General features: G+C 45.5%; 1 protein-coding gene across 1 annotated transcript in view; it reads right to left on the reverse strand.

Annotated features, from left to right (window-relative positions):
• Positions 1–24,066, reverse strand: part of LOC144763589 (protocadherin-8-like) — a 79,973-nt gene that overhangs the window by 36,998 nt on the left and 18,909 nt on the right.

The raw sequence follows: 24,066 nt of genomic DNA on the forward strand, positions 1-24,066 counted from the left end.
TCTCACTAAAATATATGGGATAGTGATTAAACTGTGTGAATATCTGTATCACTCTACCTCTTGTTGTGTAAACTACTACATAAGTTGGTTACTAGCTATGTGAAAGTCTATATTAGTTATTAATTAGTTAAGTGAGCATTTGTTTGAGATAGTGAATGTGTGTGTGGTTGGGTGGGAGGTGTGTGACTTGCCAAAGATGTGTAAATAGTTGATTTAGTAGGTATATGAGGTTAAGCCTGTATGTGGAAACAGTTGCTTGGGTGAGTGAATCTCTTTATGAGTGTGGTGATGAGAAAATATATTTCTCAATGATACATGTCCAACAAAGTGGAACTATAAAAGGCAGTGTATGTGACAGTTGTTGTATATAAATAAGTATACATAAGACTCAGTGATTGTATGAGTGACTGTATCGAAAACTGTATACTTGTAATAGTGGTTTTATAACACTCTAAGTATGAGTTACTATCTATGAGAATACATAAAGTGGTGTTTGTATAAGTGTGTAGCTTACTAAATGTAAGTATGATCAATTGTTTGCATAAGTGAGTAGGATGACTGCAAAAGTGAATAGGATGTGTGCTGGTGTGTAATGTCGATGTAGGCGTATAAGTATATTTAATTGATCTTTGTTACCATGTATGAGTGATCTATAAGTAAGCATTTACATGTTTGTGTAGATATAGGAATCACTGAGTGGATTTTTAAAAACTTGTATTGGTGTGTCAATGGTTTCAAATATGGTACTCCATAGTTTATAATGAGTGTTGAAAGGTTATACTAGTATATGATGAGATGTATCAGATTTGTCACATGGATAATGTCATTAGTGATGTCATCAGTGGTGTCATTTGAGATGTCATCAGTGATGTCATTAGTGATGTCACTGACCATGTCATAAATGATGTAATATGTGACATCATCAGCAGTGGATTGCAAGTGCGCAAGTTATAGTTCGTACAACTATCTATAACAGAGGAATTTCAATGGTTTTGGGCGTGTAAAATGTCCCGCTAACTATAATACCCCTAAAACCTTTGGTTTTTTTGAGTGAATTTCAAAGGTTTTTTAAATGCTAATTCCAAACTATAACAAGTCTGAAACCTATGTTTTTTTCAGTGAATTTCAAAGGTTTTGTAAAATTTTTAAATGTATTATTTGTTGTAATTATTTTTTATACTGATTTATTCAATTTTTTAGATATTTTACTTTTTAAAATAAATTACATATTTGTAATATAAATTGAAAAAATAATGTTTTGAAAAATATTGAAATTCTACTATTGTTTTTTTATTTTATATTTATTTAAATATATTTATATATATTTTATATAGCAGGCAATGATATCCTATGGAAGGAAATTCAGGAATTACTTTTCAGGATCAGTACTGCGCTCAAAGATGCATAACTGAGGTCTCTCCTGATAACAGGTGAGTAAATTGGAATTCATAGTTTGGCTGATTTTAAAGGAATATTTTAAAGTTCCAAAACTCCACACTTAGAAGAATTTCCAAGAGAAACCAGTCAATGTTAGCCTGTGGAAGGAAATTCAATTTACTGGTGAGTACAGTTAGAATTACTTTTCAGGATCAGTACTGGGCTCAAAGATGCAGCACTGAGGTCTCTCTGGATAACAGGTGAGTAAATCGGAATTCGTAGTTCAGCTGATTTTAGAAGAATATTTTAAATTTCCAAAACTCCACACTTAGGGCCCCATTAGGATGGCGGGCGGATTGCCCCACCGAGCTGGCAGTAGCCACCGCAGGCCTGGTGGGGGCGATCCACCCACCATCCGTGCACAAATGACCCCCCGTCCTTTTGGGACCCCCTGAGCAGGCCTAGGGGGTCAGGGTGTTTCTACCCTGCCCCCTTTTTGCGTTTTTCGAATTATTTTCTTAGGTTTCTTGTGCCTCGGTTCACCGAAGGCACAAGTGTTGGCGGCACAAGTTTGGCTGCCAACACTTGCTGATTTGGAATGTTGTCAGCCAATTAGCATACAGCTCGTGCTCAGGAGGGTGCGCGGATCTTTTACAGATATACATGTGATTTTAATTGTGATTTTCTAAGGAACTTCTGAACGGATTTACACCATTTAAGCAAAAGGCACGACTCTGAACCAAGGTCTACCTTTCTGCCAAATTTGGTGTCATTCCGTTCAGCAGTTATGGCTATAGCTGCGATTAACGGTCCCTATAAAAAAATTGCATGGGGAAAACACGTTTTGGGACCCCCCCTTTTTTCTCAGCTCCCGCTTAATGAATCACCTCGAGACTTTCAGGATAGGAGCAGAACGGAGCTGGCCATAAGTTTTGATAATTTCGTGAAGATTCGTTGACCGGCGCCAAAGTTATTCCAAATGGAATATTGTGGATTTCCTATGGAAAATAGGTCCTAACTATAACTTCCTACTGGCGACCGCCAGTACGTAATATATATATATATATATATATATATATATATATATATATATTCACGCTCCAAGGTTGTCCACCATGTGAGTAGCACGCGAGCAGCAGCTTTATTTATGTGTAGGTGAGGACGGGGATCCGCTTGTAGACGCTGCTCCGTAATGGATCTGCCCGACGCGTTTCGAAGCTCCATCTGCTTCTCTTCAGGGGCTTTAACGGAAGCGGTGTGCGCACCCGCTACACTTCTCCAATTATATAACTCGCCCGTCGATGGGAGGCTCCAGTGAGACTTCTGGGAAGTGTAGTACGGAAAGCACACAATCAAGTCCTGTATGGACTCCACAAGTGGGCCCGTCCTCGATTCCATGTACGGCTGCTACTTCACTGCCGTGACCCCCATGTTAACGGGGTGGTGCATACTCTGCGGCTGGACTGCCGCATATAGATTCACGCTCCAAGGTTGTCCACCATGTGAGTAGCAAGCGAGCAGCAGCTTTATTTATGTGTAGGTGAGGACGGGGATCCGCTTGTAGACGCCGCTCCGTAATGGATCTGCCCGACGCGTTTCGAAGCTCCATCTGCTTCTCTTCAGGGGCTTTAACGGAAGCGGTGTGCGCACCCGCTACACTTCTCCAATTATATAACTCGCCCGTCGATGGGAGGCTCCAGTGAGACTTCTGGGAAGTGTAGTACGGAAAGCACACAATCAAGTCCTGTATGGACTCCACAAGTGGGCCCGTCCTCGATTCCATGTACGGCTGCTACTTCACTGCCGTGACCCCCACGTTAACGGGGTGGTGCATACTCTGCGGCTGGACTGCCGCATATAGATTCACGCTCCAAGGTTGTCCACCATGTGAGTAGCACGCGAGCAGCAGCTTTATTTATGTGTAGGTGAGGACGGGGATCCGCTTGTAGACGCCGCTCCGTAATGGATCTGCCCGACGCGTTTCGAAGCTCCATCTGCTTCTCTTCAGGGGCTTTAACGGAAGCGGTGTGCGCACCCGCTACACTTCTCCAATTATATAACTCGCCCGTCGATGGGAGGCTCCAGTGAGACTTCTGGGAAGTGTAGTACGGAAAGCACACAATCAAGTCCTGTATGGACTCCACAAGTGGGCCCGTCCTCGATTCCATGTACGGCTGCTACTTCACTGCCGTGACCCCCACGTTAACGGGGTGGTGCATACTCTGCGGCTGGACTGCCGCATATAGATTCACGCTCCAAGGTTGTCCACCATGTGAGTAGAACGCGAGCAGCAGCTTTATTTATGTGTAGGTGAGGACGGGGATCCGCTTGTAGACGCCGCTCCGTAATGGATCTGCCCGACGCGTTTCGAAGCTCCATCTGCTTCTCTTCAGGGGCTTTAACGGAAGCGGTGTGCGCACCCGCTACACTTCTCCAATTATATAACTCGCCCATCGATGGGAGGCTCCAGTGAGACTTCTGGGAAGTGTAGTACGGAAAGCACACAATCAAGTCCTGTATGGACTCCACAAGTGGGCCCGTCCTCGATTCCATGTACGGCTGCTACTTCACTGCCGTGACCCCCACGTTAACGGGGTGGTGCATACTCTGCGGCTGGACTGCCGCATATAGATTCACGCTCCAAGGTTGTCCACCATGTGAGTAGCACGCGAGCAGCAGCTTTATTTATGTGTAGGTGAGGACGGGGATCCGCTTGTAGACGCCGCTCCGTAATGGATCTGCCCGACGCGTTTCGAAGCTCCATCTGCTTCTCTTCAGGGGCTTTAACGGAAGCGGTGTGCGCACCCGCTACACTTCTCCAATTATATAACTCGCCCGTCGATGGGAGGCTCCAGTGAGACTTCTGGGAAGTGTAGTACGGAAAGCACACAATCAAGTCCTGTATGGACTCCACAAGTGGGCCCGTCCTCGATTCCATGTACGGCTGCTACTTCACTGCCGTGACCCCCACGTTAACGGGGTGGTGCATACTCTGCGGCTGGACTGCCGCATATAGATTCACGCTCCAAGGTTGTAGAAGCACCCTGACCCCTTAGGCCTGCACAGCTGGTCGCACAAGGACCCCCAAGGCCCCACCAAAAAATTTTGGTGGGGGAAATCGCGGGGTGCGCGCACGGCCTAGGGGGTCAGCGAGCTTCTACCCTGCCCCCTTTTTGAGTTCTACATGTTTGTTTTTCTGCTTTCTTGTGCCTCAGTCTACCGAGGCACAAGAAAGATACCTGTTGGACTAGTTGCCCCCTAGGGGACCTCTGGATTGAACAGGAATTAATTCCCCCAACTTAAAACACGCATCAGGGCATGTTTGCACTCACATCACCTCAAGCCCCGCCCCCTCCCTTCACCACTATGCTAACGCACCCTGTAGAGTTTTCTAAGTTGGTGGGATTACGTCCCCCTGCATACTGGGGGTCCCTGGGGGCCAACTAGCCCACCGGGAACCTCCAGTATGCGCCAGGAGGCTGCGTTGCAGAGACGTGTAATGAGGCCACGCCCCTTGTTACACCTCTCTGCAACGCAGCCCCTGGGCGCGTTTGCAGAGGTGGAACTAATTCCCCTTGCATACTGGGGGTCCATGGGGGCCAACGAGCCCACCAGGAACCTCCAGTATGCGCCAGGGGGATGCATTGCAGAGAGGTGTAATGAGGCCACCCTCCTTTTTACACCTCTCTGCAAAGCAGCCCCCTGGCACATTTGCAGAGGAGGAACTAATTCCCCTTACATACTGTGGGTCCATGGGGGCCAACTATCCCACCTGGAACCTACAGTATGCGCCAGGGGGCTGTGTTACTTTGCCCCGGGGGGTGGTGGTCCCCTGGGCAGTGTGGGGGGGATTGGGGCACCCCCCCACACTTCTTTTTCACTATGCCCCTGGGATTTGGTCCCCCTGGGGGTAATTAAAAAAAAAGCAGACCGGGATTAAAAAAAAACAATTGGGGACTTGGAGGTGCTTGTGGGACCCCCTGAGCAGGCCTAGGGATTCAGGGTGTTTCTACCCTGCCCCCTTTTTGCGTTCTACATGTTTGTTTTTCTGCTTTCTTGTGTACTCGTACCCCGCGGGTTTTGTCCCCCAAAATTTTTTGGGGGGGCCTTGGGGGTCCTTGTGAGACACCCTGAGCAGGCCTTGGGGGTCAGGGTGTTTCTACCCTGCCCCCTTTTTGCATTCTACACGTTTGTTTTTCTGCTTTCTTGTGTCTCAGTCTACCAAGGCACAAGATGTCTGCCAACACTTTCTGTTTTGGAGTGTTTACAGACAGTTGACAGCCAATTAGCATTCAGCTCGTGCTCGGAAAGGTACAGAGTACAGTAAGCTTACAGTAATCTTACAGTAAGCTCCTCTAGGGATGTATGACGTTACAACGCCTACCTTTACAACGCCTACCTTTACATCGTAAGTTTTACAACGCATACCATTACAACGCATAATGCTTTTGGGCGCTGGATAGTGAATAGTTTAATTTACTATTCCAACTCCAGTCCCCGTGGATAGAAGGGAAGGTTATTGGATAGTAAATTAACCTATTCCCTATCCTAGAGCGCCCCCAGAGCAATGCGTTGTAATAGTTTGCGTTGTAAAAGTTGCGTTGTAATGGTAGTTTGTTGTAAAAGTTTCGTTGCAAAGGTTGTATACCCTCCTCTAGATATATACATTTTTTCTCTTTTGATTTTCTCAGGAACTACTGGAGGGATTTACACCATTTAAACAAAAGGGCGATCTGCGAATCAGACTCTACCATTTTGCAAATTTCTTGTAATTCCGTTCAGCCGTTCGGGCTGTAGCCGTGTCTAATCGTCCTATGGAAAACTGCATGGGGAAAACACGTTTTGGGACCCCCCTTTTTTCTCAGTCCCCACTTCACGAATCCCCGCAAAACATTCAGGGAAGGAGCGGGCCACCTTCTTTGAGAAATTCACAAAGATTCATCAACCAGCGCCAAAGTTATTCCCAATAAAATGTTGCGGATTTCCAATGGAAACTAGGTCCTAACTATATATACCTACTGGCGACCGCCAGTAGGTAATATATATATATATATATGCCCCCTTTTTGCGTTCTACACGTTTGTTTTTCTGCTTTCTTGTGCCTCAGTCTACCGAGGCACAAGATGGCTGCCAACACTATCTGGTTTGGAGTGTTTAGAGACAGTTGACAGCCAATTAGCATTCAGCTCGTGCTCGGGAAGGTACAGAGTACAGTAAGTTTACAGTAAGCTTACCGTGCTCGTACAGTACTCGTACTCCGCAGTTTTTGTCAAAAAAAAATTGGGGGGGGCCTTGGGGGACTTTGTGGGATCCCTGAGCAGGCCTAGGGGGTCAGGGTGTTTCTACCCTGCCCCCTTTTTGCGTTCTGCACGTTTGTTTTTCTGCTTTCTTGTACCTCAGTCTACCGAGGCACAAGATGGCTGCCAACACTTTTTGGTTTGGAGTGTTGAAAGACAGTTGACAGCCAATTAGCATTCAGCTCATGCTCGGAAAGGTACAGAGTACAGTAAGCTTACAGTAATCTTACAATAAGCTCCTCTAGATATATACATTTTTTCTCTTTTGATTTTCTCAGGAACTACTGGAGGGATTTACACAATTTAAACAAAAGGGCGATCTGCGAATCAGACTCTACCATTTTGCCAAATTTCTTGTAATTCCGTTCAGCCGTTCGGGCTGTAGCCGTGTCTAATCGTCCTATGGAAAATTGCATGGGGAAAACACGTTTTGGGACCACCTTTTTTCTCAGCCCCCACTTCACGAATCCCCCCAAAACTTTCAGGGAAGGAACGGAGCGGGCCATCTTCTTTGAGAAATTCACAAAGATTCATCAACCAGCGCCAAAGTTATTCCCAATAGAATGTTGCGGATTTCCTATGGAAACTAGGTCCTAACTATATATACCTGCTGGCGACCGCCAGTAGGTAATATATATATATATATATATATATATATATATATTACCTACTGGCGGTCGCCAGCAGGTATATATAGTTAGGATTTTTTCTCTATGGGATTTTTGAAAATTCTATGTCTAATAACTTTGGCGTTTGTGGACGGAATTGGCTGAAACTTTCAGGAATATGGAACATTCTGTTTCTGAGCAGTCCCTGAAAATCTGGGGGGGTTTCGTCAAGGGGGGGCCGAGAAAAAAGGGGGGTCCCAAAACGCGTTTTTCCCATGTTAATTTCCATAGGGCGGTTGGCCTCACTTTTAGCCCGAACGGCTGAATGGATTTGCATGAAACTTGGCAAAATTGTAGGGACTGTTAGCCCGATGTGCCTTTGCTAGGTCTCAATATATGTGCTCCAGTGGATTTTGATAAATTAACGTTCCAAAAAATATATATATCTGTGACAGCGCTCCAGGTAGCGCCCCGGTTCGCGTACCTGACGCGTAACGGAACTTCGCGAAGCGAAGCTGATTGGGTCTCCGGTGTCTGTCAACATTCTAAACAGTCCGGAGCGGCCGCCATCTTGTCTCTCGGTAGGATCGAGAGACAAGAGGAGGCCAAAACAAAGGGGGAAATGACCATAAGGGGGCATAGTAGATCCTCCCTGACGCCCTAGGTTTGATGTGGGGGCTTTAAAAGGGCCCCGCGGGGCAAAACAAAATATTTTGCGTGGGGAGCGCCCGGTACGCGCACCGGGAAGCGGTCCGAGGAGCGTACTCTGAGGAAAAAAGAAAGACAGGGTATAAAAATTTTAGCAATTTTGTTATAAATGGAAGGTAGTTCTGAAAAGAACTGTTTTTTTATTCTTTTTCTTTTTTTCTTTTTTTTATTAATTTTCTGAACAATTTTTTTATTTTATTTTTATTTTTGAAAACTATTTTGTGTTTTTTTGTGTTTTTTTAGGGGAAATAACAAAAAAGCAGGGTTTGAACATGTCTCAACAGGAGCAAAAAAAAATAAAAAGGATTCATTGTTTTCTCATCTTGTTGCATTTATGATTTTCTCCAGCTCGGTTAATCAAAGTAATACTCTTCTCTCCATAACAAATAGTTCCTCCACAATATATACAAACTATTTTGTAGTGTTCAAAAGGAGCTTGAATATTGTGGATTATTTCTCGGCCTTCTGGTCCGGCGAATGAGCTTTGTCCACTGGAGGTGCTGGGGATGACATTTGGGGGGTTGGCAGCAAGATCCCTTACTTGTGCTTGGGAAAGATTATTAGGATGCCATCGCTCCATGTGGCGAATCATTGTATGATTCCCAAAGCTGTATTTCTTGTTGGGGTTGCCACGAGAAAGTATATTTTTACATATCAAACAAGACACATGGGGTGCATTGACCTTCTTTTGTCCAGGTGGAATTTTAAAAAATTGCCATATGTAGTGCTCTTTAATATGGCTCTGCCTTGGTGTTTCTGGCAGGAACTGCCTTACTTGCTCTTCCTCCTCCTCCTCCTCTTCGTCCTCATTATCTTCCTCTCTACCAAAGTCCAGTGTTGGAGGTGGTCCTTTTGGTGGTGGTGGTGGTGGTGGTGGTTGCTGAGAAGCACCAGCTGCAGCTATTACAGAAGCCATTGTCAAAAATAGGTCTTGCTCTCTGGAAGTAGAAAGTAAGAATGAGGTAAAAACAAGGAGGGGTTTTCATCATTTGGGAAAAAAATAGTTCTAAACCAATGAAAAGTGTTATTTTTAGGTCACATGACCTAGCCTAGCAACATTAGGAAACCAAAAGTGAAATGAACCAATGAAAAGTGTTATTAACAAGTCACATGACCTGTTATGCTTATGTTACGCGCTCCGCGCCGCGCCCCGGATCGCTTCCGGGAAGCTGCGCTTTGCGCCTCGCTTCGCGGACCGGAGCGCTTCCGGGTGCGCTAACGCGGCGCGTCATATGACGCATTACGCGACAACGCGATACGTCGCGTTTACGCGACGCGTCACGATGTTGTTTTCTAACGTGGCAGTTGCGCAAACGGAACGTTTACCGGTTCGCGGACCAAGTCGCGGCACCAAATTGAGCTAACGGGAAGCTCACCGGTTCGCGTACCGGGAGCGAAACAAAAAAAAAATACATTAAAAAAATGTATTAAAAACATATAAAATATATTTTTCGATTTAAAGAAGAATACATTTTAAAGATTTTGATATTTGCTATTAAAAAACCATTGAAATTCACTGAAAAAACCATATGTTATAGACCATATATAGTTAGGAATTAGCATTTACAAAACCTTGAAAATTCACTGAAAAAACCATAGGTTAGAGACCATATATAGTTAGCTGGACATTTTATTGACATAAAACCAATGAAATTCCATATATAGTTAGTTGCACTAACTATATATCGCGCACCCGCAATCCACTGCTGATGATGTCACATATTACATCATTCATGACATGGTCAGTGACATCACTGATGACATCACTGATGACATCTCAAATGACATCACTGATGACATCATCCAGTGACTGTGTGTTTCTGTAAAGTTTAAATATGTTTTACATATTGAAGAATGAGAGGATATATAAGTGTCTGGATGAAATATTCAGTAGGTGCGTGACTGACTGTATGATTGAGTGATTAAATGTGTCTTACTGAATGCATGGGTTAGTGACTAAACTGTCTGAATGTGGGCAACAGTATGTCTGGTATGTAAGCTACTGCATGTGTTGATCAGTAGCTATACGACAGGCTATATGTGTTATTGATTGGTTGCCCGAGTATTTGTATGGGAGACTGAGTGTGTGTGTAGGTAGCTGGCATATATAAATGACTATACATAAGAGCCACTAATTGTGCGAGTGGCTGTACGGATCATTGTGTACTTGTATCAGTAATTGTATACCAAAGTAAGTATATGTTAGTATATGTTTTAATAAGTAAGGTGTTTTGTGTATAACTGTATAGTTGAGGAAGTGTGATTGAATCTTTGCATGACTGACTAGATGTGTGAGTAACTCAATGGATGAGTGGCAGAATGTGAGTGTCTGTATAGGTGTTTGAGTGCAGATGATAGTGTTGTATTGATGAGTGACTATATGTATGAGTAATTCTATGGGTAAATGAGTGGATGTGTGTATAGACCTAGGAATCAGTGTGTGCATATGTAGTAACTGGTATTGGTGTGTCAATGACTTCAAGAATGGTTGTCTGTGTTTAACACTGGGTGTATCAAAGGTAATATTAGAGTGTGAGGACGTGCATCGTATTATCACATGAATGATATCATCAGTGTTGTGATCAGTGATGTCAATTGAGATGTCATCAGTGATGTCATCAGTGATGTCATTTGAGATGTCATCAGTGATGTCATCAGTGATGTCACTGACCATGTCATGAATGATGTAATATGTGACATCATCAGCAGTGGATTGCGGGTGCGCGATATATAGTTAGTGCAACTAACTATATATGGAATTTCATTGGTTTTATGTCAATAAAATGTCCAGCTAACTATATATGGTCTCTAACCTATGGTTTTTTTCAGTGAATATATATATATATATATATTCATTTTCCCAATGAGGTAGTGATATGAACAACTTATGTATTTTGTGACATAAGGCATAGACTTCAGCACTATAAATTCACATATTGCACCTGTTGGTAAGATGTGTTGAAGATGAGGTCCTTATTGTGTAAAGGAAATGCATTTTTAATGACTTTACACATATGCAGAGGGAGAGATGAATATACCATTATCTGTTGACACTGATCTTGACTTACCTGGCTCTACTATTTACCATGGTCACCTGAATCATGAAAAACTTCTCCTTCATAGGTCAGCTCTTACATCCTAATTTATTTTTTAAAGCCCTCCCCAGAGCAATCCTCCACAATAATAAATTAACTCTGTTGTTGTCATCATGTCAGGCGGCTGTCTGCTGCACTCTATTGATCTTGTCTAGAGTCAGACTAGTAATCCATATAGGGATCTACTATAAAGTTAACTATATGTTTGTTTCCTCCTCATCAAAGTTCTTTCCATTTTGAGTGGGATGTGCTACAGTCTTGATGCTGGAGCCTATATCTGGCATTCACAGCATCAAGATACAACCAGAAGCAGGCAGTTAACATGGTGTGTGTGGACTGTGTTTATGTGGTTGTAGGCCTAATATTTCCTAGGTCTGTGGGATTTCCTTTAGGTGATGACAGTTTCAGCTCATTTTCAATTAGTAGTTCTACATCGCATAGCATAGTCAGAGATCTGTTATCTGTTCTGCATATAACTGTATGTCTAAAATACATCCATAAAATTACTGTCAGTAACTTCACTGTTGTAATTTCAGTCATACGTGTGCCCAGCCCCTTATGTGATTGGGTGAAGACACCTACTTCTACTAATGGCTGGAAATATATGCCCAGATTTGTTGAATCCAGGTGGAGGTTTCCATGTCAGGACAGATAGAAATCGACATGTGCCGAGATCTCTGCACATAGATATCCTTACATGTTTAGGCCTCAATGTGTATTGGTGCTCTGTAGAGCATCTTTGTGAAACAGAGACAGCGACTCCACTTAGCTGCATGTGTAGTATCAATTTGAAGTATTAATCACATATACTTAATAATGTAATGATAAAATAGGCATCCTTATTGAATGTAAAGCAATTCATGTTTTGTATAACATTCAAATAAAAAAATTGAAAAATGTAAGTGGCAGTGTTCAATGCGGGTATATAAAAATGCACAAAACAATACAGATAATTTAGACTCAAATAATATGCAGGTGGTGGTCGGATAGGAGGTGAAGGGACATAACCAATCCTGGAAATCTGTCTACATTAAATCGGATAGCCATGTGCATGGTGTCTGTTTTGTGACCCATTTGGACCAATCAGCGGTTGTTATCAGGACAGGAACCACTTGTAACAAACCTGAAATAATTGTGCTCATTTATATTATCCCAGGTGCCAAATGTCCCTTTGTCCACCCGGTCCAGTACTTTAATGGGGAAAACCTGTCTCTAATAATTTTGACAGTACAAAACAGCTTTTGTATTTACATTAAGAATATCGAACATGGATTTAAACTATATATTAGTCAAGTCCTTCTATATGACTCCATCTTTCTGGGAGGTGAACAATTTTAAGTATAATGATGACAAGTATAAGGACTCTTTCAAATTTATGTTAACATCCTGAAGAAGGCATCAAAAATGTACCAATCTTTCCAATCGGGACCATGAGTATAAATATAAAGACATCTTAGCGCCTAACTGTTGCTTTTTGTTAACAGAGACTTTTCCCATGTTAACAGCCTAGATCAAAACCGATCTTCAAAAGTTTTAAGATTACCAGCCTCTGGTTTGCCAAGTTATCACGGTCCATGTTTCAGCCACACCTGCATCAAAATGCCTTTGGGTGTATGCCTCTCTTTTATATTTTTAGCCTAGCTTCTGCTATTTTCAATTTCACATTTGTACTCCTAGTATGGTTGTAAGCTGTGCTTTAGATATGAGTTTGCGTTTATTATCTCTCCATGACCTTGAATGGAAAAGCTCATACTTGTTAAATGTTAAGAAAAATTTAAGGACCAAAGAGTTTTTATTTTCAGTTTTATTAATTTTTAATTTAGATTGGAAATAATGATTTAGTATGTGCTAAGTGGGTTGTATTTTGGAAAATTGAGTACAGGAATATTCATATCATATCCAAAATATTGATGACCTAAATATTGAACGTTAAGCACCTCTAAAGAGCTATACATTTACTATGCTTAGCTCGCCATGAAGATATATGTATTGTCACAGTGCATTTTTGTGGATTTATAGAAAATATGATCTGAAAGAGACAGCTAGTTATAGTTTCCTTACCTTATAATTACCCCCAGGCGTCAGACTGAATCCGGAGAATTATTTATTAGCAGTAGCCCTCCACGTCGGTAGGTGGCGTCAGTCGACTTAGCATCAATTGTCAGCGTCGTATTTGCTGGGATGACATTGCAGTGCCTACTTAGACACCCCCCCGCCCCTGCTCGCTGATGTCACTTTTTTCTTATTCTGCGCCAGAGAGCTACCTCTTTAGTAATTTTTTTTATACATATTTTTCTACTATTCTCACCTTCTTTTTTGAGGCTTCGACTCCTAGTGTGTTGGACCGGCTTCCAGCCCTGCGAGACCTATATTTGTGATGGACCCGCACCTCCTGTGCCGTTGGTGCCTGGAGCACGACTATGATCCAAAGCTGTGCTCCGACAGCCGGGACATGATTCCAAAGTCTTTGTGGAAGCGGACCCGAAAGCGCCATTCAAAGGAGGCCTCACTGAGATCCTTCTGGGTACTTGGTCCAAGCCCAGCACAGGGTCTCTTGTGAAACGGACGACCCTGCTCCGGGTGACCCAGTTTCTCTCACCAAACACCCTTCCCACGAGAGCTTGGCGGTCCAAGCCTTTTCATCCAAGGGAGCATTCTCTTCTGCTCCCCCAGATAGGAAATCCAAGAAGCTGGATCACCTTGGGAAGCGCATGTTCTCTTCCTCCAGCTTAGCAGTGCGGTCTGTGAATTTTGCGTGCCTCTTGGGTGATACTCCCATATGATCTGGGACTTGGTTGCGCAGGTGCTGCCTCAGTGCCTGGAGGAGGCCCGGGACATTCTGTCCCAGGCAGTGGCAGACAGAAGAGATGCAGCCAAATTCACAATCAGATGTGGACTGGATACCACCGGGCCGAACGATTGCTACTTCAGTAGCCCTTCAGCGCTACACCTGGTCTGGCTTATCCGGGGATGTCCAGTCAACATTGCTGGACACGCTCTTCGATGGCCGTCGCCTTTTCAGGAACAAAGCAGACTCTGCACTTGTGCGCTTTAAGGATTCTTGAGCCACGGCTAGATCCTTGGGCCTCAATGCATCATCCTGTCCCCCTTAGTCTGCTATTCGCCCCTTTTATGGCTACAGAAGGGGCACCCAACCATTCCGGAGCCAGTCCAGCCACCGGTTCCCCCAAGCTGCACAGCCTCTGCGTGGATGCAGGCGTGGTACCCAGCGTAGCTGGTTCGGGAGCCAGCAGGCGTGCCAATCCACCCTTCCGCCTCTGCAGCAGCATCCAAGCCTTCCTGGTCTGACCACTCATGGCCACCAAAGGTCAGTGGGTAGCAGGATTTGCCATCACCTCCCCCACTGGCAAGTCATTACGTCAGACAGGTGGGTTTTGCAAATAGTCCGAAGTGGCTACTCCCTCCCCTTCGAGATTGCCCCTCCCTCCATGCCACCATCATTTGGCACTTCTTCGCCAGGAAGACTCAGCTCTCTTGTCCAAGGGAGCTATCAAGAGGGTTCCTACGCCAGAAGTGGGTTGTGGTTTGCTATTCCCGATACTTTCTGGTGCCCAAGAAGGAAAAGGGCCTGTGTCCTATTTTAAACCTCAGGGCCCTCAACCGCTTCCTCCAGAAGGAGAAATTAAAAATGCTAACCCTGGCTCTGGTCCTGTCTACCCTTTACCCCGGAGACTGGATGGTGGCACTGGACTTGCAGTATACCTATTTTCACATCCCCATCCTGCCAGTCCACAGATGCTTCCTGTGTTTCATGATAGGCCATGAACATTTTCAGTTCACCGTTCTCCCCTATGGCCTTACCAGTGCCCCTCGAGTGTTCGCGAAAGTGATACCGGTGGTCCCAGCTCATCTGCTCAGATCAGGGGTTCCAGTCTTCCCCTATCTTGACGAGTTGGCTGAGGAAGGCGGGCTCACCACAGGCTGTTGTCTCCCATCTCCAGACTACGGCGGACCTTCTGCATTCGCTGGGGTTCACTATCAACATGCCGAAGTCACACCTGACTCCCTCTCCGACACTCCCTTTCCTTTCAGCAGTTATGGACACAGTACAGTTTCTGGCCTATCCTCCCTATCAGTGAGTTCGGGATATTCGGGCTGTGATGATTATGTTTCAGCCTGTAGCACGGATTTCAGTGAGAATGACCCTGGGGCCATAACTCTTTGGGGGCATTATCGAGGGAGTCCTTCACCTGCTGGGCATCGCGGACATCCTGTGACCTACACGCTCTCCCCGCCGCCGCAGCTGACATCGCGGCCACCGAGGGGGGCGAGCTAGTGGACCACAACTCCCAGCGTTCCCTCACTGCCTGCGCTGACCGGCAGCATCATTCAGCAGCGCCCGGAGGTGCATAAGAGACAGCCGCCCAAGCGGCCGAGTGGGGGCCATAACTCTTTGGGGGCATTATCGAGGGAGTCCTTCACCTGCTGGGCATCGCGGACATCCTGTGACCTACACGCTCTCCCCCGCCGCTGCAGCTGACATCGCAGCCGCCGAGGGGGGCGAGCTAGTGGACCACAACTCCCAGCGTTCCCTCACTGCCTGTGCTGACCGGCAGCATCATTCAGCAGCGCCCAGAGGCGCATAAGAGACAGCCGCCCCTCCCGCCTCGCGGGACGCGCGTGGGTGTCGCCGGGCTCCGGGGCCGAAGGAGGCCGGGCTGGGCCAATCCTCTAACATCCACCATTTGAAATGGGTAAGAGGAAGAAAAACCTGACCATGGAAGAGGGGGGCAAAAATGCTAAGGTCCCGAGGCATTCCAATTCTATCATGTCATACCTTTCCTCTGCAGTGGGGGCACTAACAAAGGAGATTGCCAACGCTGAGCAAGAACTGGGCATCGCCCTGACCTCCCCTCGAATAATAGCACCATCACAAACACCGGAGGCCGTAGTATTCATCTCTACTAATACTTCCTGCGTCCCTCTGGAACCCCTCGTTACTATTGTTAATCTTCCCCCCCTGGCCCAAACAAACAATGATACTGTGCCTACCTCATCTGTTACACCCCCAAGCGCCCCCCCCCCCCCGTTGGCCCCGCAAATAAACAAACGCAAGAAAGGGAAAAAAGTCTACACAACGCCAATTATGGTCGATAAACCGGCCAGTTTGGAGGACAAACTAGAAGAACTTTTTGTGGCCAGGATTGAACCCCTCCTGGTGGGTATTGCCAAAGACATTGTGGACACCTTAAATACGTGCCTGGAAGGTCTCTTAAAGAAATGTTCCCTCATTGATAGAATTTCATGCTCGCTGCCCAACATCGTGCAAACAAGCGAGGGTCAAACTGAGGTAGTGGGCAGGGGCGTGGTACCAGCAGGCAACTTGCCTAATATTCTCCCCACAAGTGGCACCATGCGTAAAGACATTAGGCCCCAGGTTTCAATTACAGTTCCTCCCCAGGTGTCAGTTAATCCCCCCATTTTGGGATCCCAGCAAATGGCCTTGCCCCAGAAGTGCCTACCGCCCCAGAGGAGGGTCACCCCAAGTTCATACAAACTTAACCTGCCGCCAGAGGCGTCTCCTCTGGTAGCGGTGTTTATTGGGGTAGACCCTCTTAGGGAAGGGGAACGGGAATCAACCAGGAACCTCATGGCTAAAGCGAAGTCTTGGTGTGCTGAGAGATGTTGTGGGGAAAACATTGCAGACTTGATTATTCACGCAAGGAGGGTGGAGTGGATTGGCAAACAACCAAAAACTGTATACGGTGATTGCGTGGTGATAAATTTTTGCAGGTCAGAAGTGGCTGATAGACTATTTTGGGATGGCTCTGTGATATTGTCTGGGGACCATCTGAAACCAGTTCCCCTAGGCTTCCTCTATCAGGTCCCAGCCTACCCTACAACAAAAAGTAATTATCAAGCCAGATGGCAGGGTGCGAGGGCAGCAGTGGCACGCAGAAATGCTAACATTTGCATACAGACACAACCAGCAATACCTCCAAGTGCCCCTTTGATAATGACCCAACAGGATTTCCAGGATACAATCGAGGTGGGTGGGCTGAGCTTGAGTAACCATTATGACCCTCTGTCTGGTATGGACGATATGGATTGACTACCAATTGAAGAGTTACCTTCGATTACTGACGAAAGCAGGGAAAATGGAGGTGTAGGCTGTAAAATTATTAGTTGGAATGTCGCAGGCATTAGTTCGAAAATGAGCGACATTGAATGGGTTAGCTTTATTTCAGATTACAATGTCATTGCTTTGCAGGAAACGTGGGACACGACGTCCCGACTTAGGTTGGACGGCTTCGTAGGTTTTGCCGTAGCGGCAAGCCCTAGTAATGCGGGTAGAGCAAGGGGGGGCCTCCTGACTCTTTTTTCACTTGATCTCAAGGGGTCACTGAAGCAGATTAAACATGACTCCCCGAACTGTTTAATTGTAGAAAGGGAAATTAGCCCCTCGAAGAGCACCCTGTTCATTAATTTTTATAACTCTGTTAATAAGGATTATGGTGGTGACAATATTGCCAGATTGGATTTGTTTTTAAACATCAGGCAGTCAAAATACCCATACTAGCTATGACCTCGTGTTAATGGGCGATTTTAACATTCATCCTTGTGATTTTAGTTGTGGCCAAATTGATTGCATGGAGACATTGGACCTGGAGGGCCCTCATTTAGAGCACACCAAGGCAGGTGAAGAATTGGAAGATCTCCTGGCCAACTTCAACCTTTTTGAATTTAAGATGATGGAGGGAGAATCTAGAATACCAACTTTTAAGGGATCAATGCCTGGGACTATCATTGATTACATTTTTGTGACCCCTGTTATCCTCAACCAAACTATTTCTTATCGTACTGTCCCCTCCCCCTTCAGTGATCACAATCCTGTCCTCCTGGTGGCAGCTTGGGGGGATTCAATGGGCCCCAAGCCGGGACAGGTCAGTCCTGGACCTGCTTTACGTTTAACTGACAAGGGCAGACGGCTGAAGTGGGCGAATGTGGTTCCCGTTGATTTTTATACTGACATTGGTTCGCAGATAAAGGACCAGATCACGATCTGCCAAAACCCATCCTCAAAAGGCCAGGACATCGTTGAAGCCTTTCAATTAATATGCAGTAAAGTTTCTTCTAACCTCACGGTTCAATGTAGGAAGGGAGATTTTAAACATTGTCGATGGTTTGATCCCTCCTGCTCTAAAGCCCTTAAATCCCTAAAATCGGCTCTTAAAGCAAATCCTAGGGACAGGGCTTTGGTTGCAATTTTGCGTAAAGATTATAGGAAAGCTATTAAGAGTAGACAGGATTGTATCAAACAGGAGGCTTGGGAAAATTTAATCTCCACCAACATCTTGCGGGATAGCAGGCAATTCTGGGCTGTAATTAACCACCCTTATTTCTCTGAGTCACCCAACCTAGATACAGACTGCGTCATCCCAGATGATAAGTGGTTGGCACATTTTAGTTCCGTTTATGGAGTTAGCGGCACCACCACCCACCCACTTAACATGTCCCTTTCAGAGGCCATGCCTCTGCACTTTAATAGTACCGAGGTTGAGAAAGCAATCCGCGCAACCACTAGGAATAAAGCCCCTGGCCCGGACGGGGTACCGGCTGACTTTTATATACATTCGCCGAAATTATGGGCCGGTATCCTGGTGAACGTGTTTATAGCAGCAAACAGTACCCCACCTCCAACCACATGGGCGACCTCCACAATAGTTCCCATATTTAAAAAGGGCCAAAGGGATGACCCGGGGTGCTACCGGCCTATATCCCTTTTGGACTCTGCTATAAAGATCTTGGTCAGAGTCCTTTTGGCTAGGTTAAGGGACAGTCTGGAAGGTTGTGGTGGTCTGGCCGACATCCAGTACGGCTTCAGAGAGAAAAGAGGCACGATTAAACAGTGCGCAAACTTACACCTGTTGATCTCCAAGTACACGGTGGCCAAGGAGGGGTCACTGTACTTAGCGTTCATGGACCTCTCCTCGGCCTTCGATTTGGTCAACAGGTCCAAGTTATGGGAAACCCTCCTGAGGATGGGGATTGATGAGGCCCTGGTTGGGTTCATAGCCTCACTCCTTCGGGAACTCCTTGCTGTAGTGAGGGTTACAAAAGAAGGCAGATGCACGTCTCGATTTAATTCGATGCGGGGAGTTAGGCAGGGCTGCATATTAGCACCCCTGCTATTCACTATTTATATCAACGGCCTAGGCAACCACCTAGAGGCGGCTGCGAGAGACGTTCCGCGTGTAGGAGAAGTTAAGATCCCTGCTCTCCTATACGCGGACGATGCAGTACTTATAGCTCGTACTGGCGTCTGCCTCCAACAGCTTTTGGACGCATTTGGCTCCTTCATGGACCGGCTTGATTTGAAGGTTAATTCTACTAAATCCCACACTATGGTCATCGGACCCATAAGAAAAGGGCCATGGTGAAAACATTTTGGTGTAAAGGAGAGGTAGTCTCTAGAGTCCCCGTTTTCCCCTACCATGGCGTGCTTTTTGACAGCAAGGGCACCTGGGGACCTCAGGTACGGGCCAAAAGCCTAGCGGTGACAAGGACATCAATGGCCATCCTGGGTTTCGCCAAAAGACTGGGTCATAGACCAATGGAAGCCATTCTAAAGGTGTATAACAGTAAATCCCTTCCTGTGGCACTATATGGCGCGCCTTTATGGGGCTACGTATGCTTGGATAAAATTCAGAAGGCAGAAAATAGATTCTTACGTTCTCTTTTGTGCCTTCCTCAATCAATGCCAACTTTTTCCACTCATGCAGAGGTAGGCTTGGACTATGTTCAGGATAGGCTGAGATTGGCGCCCATAACATATTGGCTCAATACATGGCTAAATACAGAATTGAATCTAAATCACCTGATTATGAAGGATGTCATGAGTCTGGAGCATAGTAGTACAATCCCATGGCTGGCCTATTTAAAAAAATCTTTCTTGGACCTGGGTCGACCAGAATTATTTACTGACCCCTCTGGTATTACAAAACAGGATGTGGTTGTTATTAAAAAACAATTCATGTTAAGGGAAAGATTGATTCGAGAAGAAACAGAATTGTTAAAGCCCACAGTTAGACGTCATTATTTGTTAGTTCACTCCCCTGCACTGGAACCCTATTTATGTTTTGTCACTAACCCATTTCACAGGTTCCTGTTAATGAAATTTAGGTTTAACCTTATCCACTTTTATTTGGGCAGTTTTATTTCTTGGATAAATCCAGAGCTAGCACCACCCTGTACTTGTGACAATTTTTCAGTTCAAGACACCATGCACTTTATTATGTTTTGCGATTTCTTCTCTGATCAGAGAAAAAAATACCTGTTACCTGTTTTGAGGGACGCTGGTTTCTCCCAGGTGAGACCAGCCATGTTTTATCTAGAATCACTGGAAAATATACATATTACATTCTCCATGGCAAATTTTCTAGTGGCAGCGGCTAGATCAAGAAGACGCAAGAATGTTGTAATTCCCTCTGTATAAATTGTTTTTCTTGATTTTCTTGATTTTTAAACACTGTTTTTATTGTAACACCACGTCATAAGATATTCGATTGAAATGAAATTGTTTAATTGTATTTTACTTGTATATAATACGTTTTTCTATGTCCTTTGTATGATTTTTAATCGAATCGAATAAAGTTAATTTGACTGACCCTGAGGCTGCTGGGCCTCATGGCCTCCTGCATCACGCTGGTGGATCATGCCAGATGGCATATGCAGGCTCTGCAGTGGGACCTGAAGTTACAGTGGGCACAGCATCAGGGACATCTTTCCAACTATATCCAGATGTTGGCGGGAACTGCTCAACAACTGCAGTGGTGGTTAACGAGCCAAGATTGGGTCAGAGGCAGATACCTCTCCCTTCCCCAACCAGATCTTACCATAGTTACAGGCGCATCACTTCTGGGATGGGGCAGCCATCTGGGGGAGACGGAGATCAGAGGTGTCTGGTCACCATATCAACCTGCTGGAGCTCTGGGTGATACACCTGGCTCTGAAGGCATTCCTCGCCTCTGTCAAGGGGAAGTAGTGCAGGTGTCCATGGACAAGACCACTGCCATTTGGTACTGCAACAAACAGGGCGGATGGAGTCATTTACCCTATGTCAAGAGGCTCTTCGTCTCTGGACATGGCTGAAACATCAGGGAATGACGCTGTTGGTTCAACAACTGGCAGGTTCTCTGAACTCCAGGGTGTACAAACTCAACCGTCAGTACCTGGTTAATCATGAATGGCACCTTCACTCAGAGGTGGTGCTAGGTCTCTTTCAGCGGTAGGGAGAGCGTTGGTTAGATCTTTTCGCCACCAAAGAGAAAGCGCAATGTCAGCAATTCTGCGTGTTTGAATTTCCAAGGAGGCACTCGCTCTGCAATACTTTTCGTCGTGAGTGGAACTGTGGCCTCCTGCATGCCTTTCTGCCTGTACCTCTTCTGCCCAGAGTGCTGAAGTAGATCAAGCACTACCAGGCCCAAGTTATTCTTGTGGCTCCAGACTGGGCATTAAGAGTCTGGTACCCAGAGCTCCTGAGCATGGCCATCGATCCACCACTCAGACTGCCTCTTCGGGAGGATCTTCTGTCGCAGCAGCAGGGGAGGGTTCTTCAGCCAAACCTGTCCAGCCTCCACCTCCTTGCGTGGAGTTTGAGCGGTGACAGTTCACAGCTTTTGACCTTCTGCCTGAAGCCTGTAATGTCACCTTGGTTACGCCTTTGGACAAATCACTACTTTGCCCACCTTTTTCCCACCTCCACACCCTTCCAAGGTGGAGGAGAGATTTGACTGTCTAGACCCAAAAACTACACTGTCCTACCTTGTCCGCCCCAAAGATTTCTGGGTGGATGATCAACTCTTCGTTGGCTATGTAGGTGCCAAGAAAGGTTGCGCTGTTAAACAATGTCCATTTCTAGATGGGTTGTCCTTTGTCTTAAAGTCTGTTATGCTTTGGTGAAGTAGGAACCTGCAATGGGGCTCCAACATCATTCCACTAGAGCTACAGCAGCCACACTGTCCTTGCACATGGAGTTCCACTCATTGACATCTGTCAGGCAGCCATGTGGGCATCCTTGCACATCTTCACCAGACATTACTGCCTGGACAGCCAAGCCCAGAGAGACAGCTATTTTGCCCGTTCTGTCCTCCAGGACTTTCTGGTGTGTACTTGGTTTGCAGACCCTCCTCTGGGGTTGGTATTGCTGGGGTATCTATTATAAGGTAAGGAATCTAAAATTAACAGTCTCTTTCAGGAGAACAACTTACTTACCTTCGGTAACAATTTATCTGTAAGAAACATTGGTTAGTTATAGATTCCTTACCGCCCCACCCATCCTTCCCGCTCTGCAACCTGTCTTCTAGGGACAGGGACTCCCTTACAGGGCCCTAGTTTTAGCTCACCAGTGGTCAGTGTCTTGCATGGTTCTGCGCTTCTGGCAGGGAAAGTCGTGTCAGAACTGATGTAAGCATGCAGGGGCAGCGTCTAAGTAGGCACCGTGACGTCATCCCGGCGAACACGACGCCGACCGACGCCACCTACAGATGCACAGGGTTACTGCTAAGAAAAAATTCTCTGGATCTAGTCTGACGCCTGGGGGTAATTCTAAGGTAAGAAATCTATAACTAACCTATGTCTCTTACAAATAAATCACTACTGAAGGTAAGTAATGTGTTCTACATGATTACCCGCTGATATTTTTGTTGTATATATTTTAACTGTGATATTGAGTTAGAACTACGTTCCAACTCGATATTCAGGATCCACACCTGCTGGGTATTATTTGAATCACCACCAGTGGTAGAAATTCCTGTGGTGCTAATTAAGGGAGTAGGACATATCACACCTTTTTGCCTACATTTTGCAAATCTGAAATGGGAGGTTAATTTGAGAGGGGCAAAATTTCGATGATGAAAGCAAAAGATTTTCACCTGAATTCTTTGTTACACCTGCGGAGGGGAATTGAACCTGATCCGTTGCTCTGTGGGCAGACAAAAAAACACGCCATACAGTCCAGTTGGTTTTAGAAGCAACGTCAGGGGCTGGGCAATGAATTTATCTTAGAACTCCATTCAGATAAATACATTGTCCAGCTTCTCACAGTGCACTTCAAAACAAAATCCTCAGCAGAGAAGTCTGTGTGCCGCAAATCCCTGCAGGGACCTACTGTCTGGCATGCACAATACTCAAGCTGTCTTTCTGAGGAAGCTCCTTTGAAGAGCACTGTTAAGCATGGGTGAATTTTGCGGATTCGCAATCTGCGAAATTGCGTATTTACGGATTCGCAATCCGCAAAATTCGCGAACTCTCGCGAATTTAACGGATTTTTTATTTTTGCGTGTTTGCGGGTGTTCGCGGGGCGCTTTGCGTGTTCGCGGGGCGCTTTGCGTGTTCGTGTTTTTTTTTGCCTGGTTCATCACTGCCACCCTCTCGTTTTTTATGCCCCTCTATACCACTTGTTTTTGTGCTTTTCTGCCCTCTGCCCCACTCTTGTTTGTGCCCTTTTGCCCTCTGCCACACTGGTTTATGTGCCCTTCTGCCCTCTGCCTAACTCATGCCCTTTGTCCCACTTTGTGCCCTTCTGCCCTCAGCCATGTCAGCTTCAACAGGAAGCACTAATAGCTAAAGTAAAGGAGGTGCTCGAGTTGAAGGTCAAATTAAGTTACACAGTCATTAATCACCCCAAGTTTGGGGTGATTAATGATTGTGTAACTGAATTTGAGCTTCAACTCTAGCACCTGCTTTACTTTATATATTAGTGCTTCCTGTTGAAGCTGACTTTTGTAACTATTTTAGAGGCTCTGGCAGCTTGCCGGCGCAATTCTAAAATAGTTACAAAAAGTCAGCTTGAACTTTTGACCCAATCTGTTCCGCTTGCGGATTTTGCGGGGAATTTGCGAATCTCGCGGATCGCGAACTTACCGAAAATCCGCAAAATCCGCGAGCGGAACGGATTTTCCGCCCATGCTTAGTCAGGATCCAGCATTTGTTATTATTTTAATGTAAATACTATCTATC

The sequence above is a fragment of the Lissotriton helveticus genome, chromosome 1_1, assembly GCF_964261635.1.
Source record: "Lissotriton helveticus chromosome 1_1, aLisHel1.1, whole genome shotgun sequence".
NCBI classification, from domain to species: domain Eukaryota; kingdom Metazoa; phylum Chordata; class Amphibia; order Caudata; family Salamandridae; genus Lissotriton; species Lissotriton helveticus.